The sequence below is a fragment of the Perna viridis genome, chromosome 5 (genome assembly GCF_037379345.1).
Source record: "Perna viridis isolate PV_CMFRI_1.1 ecotype Kerala chromosome 5, ASM3737934v1, whole genome shotgun sequence".
In the NCBI taxonomy this organism is placed as follows: domain Eukaryota; kingdom Metazoa; phylum Mollusca; class Bivalvia; order Mytilida; family Mytilidae; genus Perna; species Perna viridis.
In genome coordinates this window covers 11,900,741-11,908,810 of record NC_142449.1, presented here as the reverse complement: position 1 = coordinate 11,908,810, position 8,070 = coordinate 11,900,741, and positions in this window count along the sequence as shown.

Sequence of the window (8,070 nt, the reverse complement as noted above, 5' to 3'; positions counted from 1 at the left end):
ATTGAAAGAATCATACCTCAAAACATTAGGCATTACTTATATATAATATAAATACTTTGATTGACCTTGGTAACACAAATGCTCATTTCTACAAAATGATGTTTCGGTTATCATCATTTCTACATTTCTACAACATGCTGATTCGATTAAGCAAATACACATTCCTACAAAATTATGTTTCGTACTTTAGCTGCTTGGAATCAAGTTTAATATACTTTGAAATTACACATTGATAGTAAAGAAATCTTAAATTAAGCGTGGTTATATTAGCGTTTTTCTTTTTAGACAAAAATTGTAAAACACATGTAAAAAAAAACATTGTTATGACACAAAATGTCTTTATATAGATGGGAGTCATCAATCTTTTCCTTTATCTTTTTTTTTGAAAAAGAGCTTTTACTTTGTTTTGAAATTGTTTGCAATGAATGATAAACATTTCAACTAATGGTCTCGATAGTTCAGTAGAAACGTAGTGACTCTGGTACTAAGGTTGGAATATATAGTCCGTTTCGATCAATTAACTTGGTAATCAGAACATTTATGTCGATGTTTTAGCAAAGCGGAAGACATAAGTCAAAGTTAGGTGGTGTGCCGTCCCCTGAGGCATTGTTTACAATAATCAATTAATTACTTTTTTGAATTTTAAAAAAGGTCTTGGTCAGATTTTATAAAAATTGTAAGTACAAACTTCATTATACTATTTTCTATTATCGTCACTACTTATGATTTATTTCAAACTCTTAATGCCATCAGCCACTGATTCTTTACGATACGTTAAATGTTTTAAATTAAAGTCAATAAGGAATAAACCCTTCTGCAGGATCCATACAACAAACAATTAATTATATAATTTTGAAAAAAAAAACAAAATAAAATGACACCCCTTTTAAAAATAATTAATATCAAGCTGATATATAAGATCATTTTAAAGGATCATCAATAAAAATACAACCTTTGTATCTGTTGCTATTATGTATTAACTAATTTCGGAAATCGTCGTTACATCATTCCACAGCATTGTCAAAGGACAAAATCGATAGTATAACATAAGATATATTGAAAAAAAAGAATGATTGTACATGAAAACGTCGAGAAAAACTGATTTAACATTTAGTTTCTGTGACCAGATACATAACACACTACTTAATATTGATATTGATAATAGTTATCTTTAGGTTATAAGTAATAGTCGAACCATTGGTCTATTAAGGCAGGAGTACTATAATTCAATGGAAAGTACCTGTTATTTATATCGCTTTCATAAACATAGAGCTTTCCATACAATAATTCAAATATTAATCTATTTACTGTACCTTCCATTAGGGATAAACAATGTCATGTTCATAGCTTGCAAAGTTTTATGTTCTAGGAATGTTAACAAGACGTCTTTAATAAATACTATGAAGAAAATAAAGTGAAGTTCGGACCTTATAGGTCCCATGGGCAATATATATGCGAGATGTTATTTTGCAGTATTTAGGTTCTTTGCAACTCACTACAGCCGTAGGGAAAACGAAAATGTCTTTACTCAGACTGAATGGTTCATCGTTCCTTAACAATGAAAATAAAAGAAGTTCCGTTTACATAACTTCCCATTTTATTGCGTAAATGACCGCAAAACATCATTTAAAAGTAATTAAGAAACAGGGAGACTTGCACAAATAGATAGTGATTACGGTGGAATCGTTATTTTGTTTTAATGAATTGAACAGACCCCATCCTTGATTGCAATCGTTTAGCGCAAAAGAACAGAAACACGATGTGATTTAGGTCTGTTAAAATATTTCTAATCTAAACATTGATTTGTTAATGATTTGTTACATGAATATTTACATTTCATTATGTTTATTGTAATGACTTCTTAAGATGCTGATGGTACCGACATATTCATCATGTCGTTTGTGCTACATGCAAGGAGTTGGAATATTACATAAAGGTTATTGTAATCATTCGTTATATAATAATAATTACATAGAATATTTTGGACTTTTAACAATCAATTTAATATACCTTAAATTCTGTACGAAATCATTAATTGTAAAACCATATTGATTCTTTGCTTCTCTTATTTACCTTACATGATGAAAAAGTGTAATCGACACACATGGTTTTATTATACCCCAACCCTTAAAAACTCATGGTCTCTCTTCCAAGGACGATGATTGTGATTTACCGTATATGTACTCGAATCCTAAACTCCACAAGAATCGATACAAACAACGTTTCATAGCTGGATCCGCAAAATGTACCACCAAACCTCTTTCAAAACTTTTAACTTCTATACCCACCACTGTCAAAGAGGGTCTGCAGTCCTACCACAACACTTGTCACTTCCGTAGTGGTATCAATTTAATGTGGATCCTGAAAAATCTGAGACAATCAGTTCAAGGCTATTGTCTGAATATAATAGCATTAAAACCTATGATTTTTCAACACTGTATACTTCTATTCCCCATACTCAGTTAAAATCCTGACTTAAAAACATTATACATCGTTGTTTTTCCAAATAAGATAGTACACCTAGATACAAATATATAGTTCTTGGTAGAGATTCCTCATACTTTGTAAGAAATAATTTCAAATCATCTTCCAAATATACAGAGGAATTTTTAATCGACAACGTATTTGTTCAGTGTGGTGGACGTGTTTTTCAACAAACGGTCGGCATTCCAATGGGAACAAATTGTGCTCCTTGACTTGCTGACCTATTTCTTCACTCTTATGAGGCTGACTTTATAGCTGATTTGATCAGAAAGAAAGAATATCGTTTGGCTAAATCCTTCAATCTCACTTTCCGCTATATAGATGATGACGAATTATCTTTAAAAAATCCTAATTTCGGGGATTTGATACATCGCATCTACACAAAAGAACTTGAGATAAATGATACTACAGACACTGTGAATCCTCATCTTGACCTGCACTTAGAAATCGATGGAAAAGGAAAACTATTGACCAAACTTTACGACAAACGTGATGACTTTTCATTCAGAATTGTCAACTTTCCTTTCATCTGTGGCAACATCCCTTCGGCTCTTGCGTATGGAATGTTCATATCACAACTCTTACGTTATGCTAGAGCTTGCCGAAACTACGCAGACTTTTTGTATCGCGCTAGAAGTCTAACAAATAGGCTTCTGGAACAGGATTATGTTGCTTCAAGATTGAAGTCATCACTACAGAAGTTTTATGGTCGTCATCATGAACTAGTGGATCGTTATGATGTATCCATCAGCACCATGAAAACAGATTTATTCAACGGGTCATAGTTTACCTTTCCTCGTTTGTCTATCCCGGACTTGACTTTTTATGAACAACTCGGCGGGTGTTTCTAGAATAGCAGAGGACGCTTACCCTACCGTTGCATCTGGTCCATGTTCCCAGTTTTTAGTGGAGTCTGAGTTCTTCATTTACTTTTGTTACTTTGTATGTATGATTTTCTGGTCTTTGTCCCTGGATTACATTCTTTTGATTACCGCTATAGCCTTGGTTCCCTTGATTATTCTTAGATATCCCAACTAACTACAAAACGAAATTGAGTTGTCCGAGCAATAAGACATAATTCAAAAAAATGTTGTAAAATATACGTAACTTTATACATATGAGTATCGTCATTACGTATAGTAACATACCAAAGCAACGTTAAGTAGAATAGCACTATTAGGAATTAAAAATGTGGTTACTGAAGCAACAACAAGCATTCATTGCATATAGAATACAAAAACGGAATCAAAAAGGTCTAAAATCATAAGGTGACAAAAATACTTACTCTTTTATAAAGGTTATACGATGTCTCATTTGTTGCATTTCACAATATTTGTCACTTTCTCTATTATATGCAGTTACTAATTAATTTTAAGACAGATATGTAGTTCTCTGTAGAGATTCCTCAAACTTTGTGATAAAAATTCCAAATCATCTTCCAAATATACCGAAGATGTTTCCAACATGCTCGAATTTTTTTTATTGACAATATATTTTTTAAACCGGGTAAACTCGGTTTTCGCCAAACGGTCGGTATCCCAATGGGAACAAATTGTGCCCCTCTACTTGTTGACTGTTCTTTCACTCTTATGATGCTAGAAAAAAAGCTGATCTGATCCAAAAGAAGGAATATCGTTTAACTAGATCCTTTTATTTTAGTTTCCGCCATCTAGATGACGTATTATCGTTAGACAATCCTAGTTGCTGGGATTTGATACATCACATCGACCCCTAGGAACTTGAAATACATCAGAAACTTTGAAATCAGCATCATATCTTGATCAACTCGTAGAGATCGACAATAAAGGAAAACTATACGACAAACGTGATGACTTTTCATTTCGTATTGTCAACTTTCCTTTCATCTATGGCAACATTCCTTCAGCATCCGCGTACGGAGTTTTCATATCACCCATACGTTATGCCAGAGCTTACCATATCCACGCAGACTCTTTGTATCGCGCTTCACTTTTTATAATTAAGCTTCTGGAGCAGGGTTATGTTGCTACAATATTGAAGTCATCACTACAGAAGTTTTATGGTCGTCATCAGAAATCATGGCTCGTTACGGTGTATAAATTTGCACCATAAGAACTGATTTGTTCGACGTGTCATTGTTTTCCTTTCCTCTATCAGCAACTTGGCAGGTGTTTAAAAAAAACAAAAAAACAAAAAAAACGAAAAAACAAAAAACAAAAAAAAAACAAAGGCCGGTTACGCTATCGGTGCACCTGGGCCATGCTCAAAGTTTTTTGTGTATTATTTTGGTTATTTCATGTTCTTTGTTGTATGTGTCTGTTTTCCATGTTTAGTATTTGTCCCTGGATTTAATTTGTTCGATTTCCGATAGAATCTTGGTTCCATTGATTACTACTTGCAATTTAAACTGCTCCAACGAGCGACAAGGTAGATATCTTGAAGAACAAGTCCATCTTTAGCATATGTTTATGTAACTTTCTTACAATGCTGAGTGTAAATGATTCATTCCGGAAAACGATATAAGGTAACTATAGTTTTTAATAGTAACATAATAACCAGCTTAAAGACACTTTTTCTTAACTCATTGTTCATGGTGTGACTTCACAATTATCGAGCTGTCAGAGAAATAGTAGGGGCGAATGTAGAATTGTTTAAAAGGAGTTTCAGACTAATATGCCTAAATTGTGCACGAAATTAAAACAATTTTCCAACAAAAAGGGGCTGGATCCGACTACCAGGAACCTGGGATCTTCCATTTAGAAGGCATACGACCCAATCATTGACAAATATGTTCTAAATCATGTCAATTAAGATACATGACAATTAAGAGGTTACTCAAAGGTGTTATATGACCGAAGTTCCGTAATACTTAAATAAATGTGAATAAGTGATCGACTATTTGCATACACTTTCATTAATGTCTCATTACATCAAATGCATCTAAACATCGTTTTTTCCGTTTAGAATTGGGCTTTTCCGTGTTTGTCTTATACATACAAAGAATATTCAAAGTATAAACAGATAGAGGAAGTGTCTGATATACACATCAGTTATTTCAAATGCAATTAGAATCAAATCAAACATGCTGCTAGAGTACATTCATTTGTTGGAGGAAAACAATGTAACATGCAAGACGATACTCTTAATCTGTTTATGCTGCAAACCAAAACATTAAATCTTAATTCATTTCAAATTTAGGTAATCAATTTAAAAACTAAAAGGAACTTAAAAATTAAAATTAATGCAAAATAAGTAAAGATAAATATGTATGCTTAGATGTAAAAGTACTAATATAATTACCTTGTCATTAAAATGGTATGATGGGTTTAAAATATTAAGATATATATTGATGCAGTTGACAATTATCGGTAATTCGACCGATGGTTCCGTGTATTGCCAATGTTTGTCTTCTTACATTTAAAGTAAGTATCCGATCGACTTTATACATCTACGCTTTTGACATTGTTATAATTAAAGAAGTTCAGACAAAATGGTACGCTGTTTCATGTTTACTCCAGTATACTCCAGTTATTTACATTTCAGTAACCAAGATACAGAGTATATTCTCGTATAATGCAAACATTACTTAGGTCAGAATGAGTCACTACAAACTTATTTTGGTTTAAAATAGGTAAATTAAATAGAAGGGACAATTGTTTGAAAACAATATCCCAGCTCCTATGTGCTTCTTCATTAAGTATTTGTCACTCAGGCATTAAACGTTACAAAGCTATTAGGACCGCAGTGATGACAGTAGACAAAACATTTTCCAAATGTTAAGTTGTACGCGAAGCTCATCCTTGCATGGAAACTTTTATTCCTAACACAGCAGATAAAGATATAATGTATTGAAATCGGATGAAGTGCTTAAAATGGTTTGGTGATATACAGTTTTCAAGGTTGATTTTGATTATTAGTTCTACATAAAATGTGTGTACATAACTGCATTAATGATTAAACAGATAGAAAATGAACGCACTATTTTGTACTGTTTGTACCGCTGACAAAAATATCAGTACAGATTATTGCAGAGTTTTGCATCTGTCAACGTTGTGAGTAAAAGTTGAATAGTTAAACTTCTTACAAGTCAAGAATTATATTGTGTGTAAATAAGAAATGAAATGTCACTTCTATGTCCATGAGATCAAACATGATGGCAATACATGCTTGTGTAATATTTTTTTTATGGTGACCAGTTTTAAAAGGGCGAGTAATTACGCCAAAATACTTTTTAAAACCAATCTACCATAAAACCATGCAAAAACATTACAAATGTGTCCACATGACAAGTCAATGTATTTTATTGAAATTTTGTTTATATGTTAAGATGGATATGAGCATAACAAATCCACACTTTTATTGTTTTTGTGCTCTTAGTATAGATGCTACAGCGCCATCTTTAGAATGACAAGATTTCCCGTACTTTTTTCTGCTTATTTTGTTGAAATATGACATATTTTGATCCTATAATTGTGTGATGAAAGTTGTATTTTCACTTGACATGTATTGTTCTATACAAACAATACGAACTATTCCTCAATATTCAACTCAGAAAAAATCCATCTGATGATCCTGTTTCCATAACAACTGATTAAAAATGGCCTTAGTTGGCTTATTTTAAATATCATTAAAACTTTTATCCATTAAAAGTTTAAAAACTTCCAATGGACCGCATTTTTAAAATTTTTGGGATGACACTTTTAGAAAATAGGTCCTTTAATACCATTCAAACAAAAATTGAACTGGGCCTTTTATATTTGTTATTATTACCTTATTATAAGGTTTTATCTTGTTTATTAAATATACAAATACTTTTCTCTATTATCAAAATTTATTCAGGACAGAACGATCTATTGCACTGTGGATGTACTCTTGCACGGTGCAATAGTCTCCTTGAGAAGTCTATTGCATTGACCCCATAATGACCTTTATCTAAGCCTTTTGATTGGTTGAACTTTTTTTAAGCGCTTCATTGAATTGGAATTTTCGTGAGTAAAAACGTAGATGTGACTCTCGTCTGCCAATTCGTAAACATGGAGCGGTCAATTTCCTATTCCTGGTCGAATGGTTGTCTCTTTGACATATTACCCATTTCCATTCTTTATTATATCTCATAGACAAATTAGGTAATAAAACAGTTATTAAATGGGTTGGATGCAATAGACCAGAACATTTGACCTTTGGTACTGAATACTATAGTATACTGTATATTATAGTAACCATTTGAAAATCCCCAATTTTTAGATATATTTCAGTGATCTTATACTTTTAATCTAAGCAAAATACATTATTGTGAGGCAATAATTATTCCGATCTTTTCCTTCAATGAACAACTACCATCTTATTTTAATATAGTTCCACTGTAACAATTGCTGATGCTGTTTATTTCTCTTTAAGTACCAAATTATTGGAAAAATTCTGAAAAATCTACTTTCCTCTCTCTAAACTCGTCTCAAATTTGCCCTAATTATGGTATATCATGAAGAAAATGCATCTATTTTGGTGCTAACAATATTGTTAATAAATATAATTAAGCATTTTGTACCAGTGTAAAAATATTGCTGAAAATAGATGCAAACTATGAAGGAGTTATTTCTCCTTACGTAA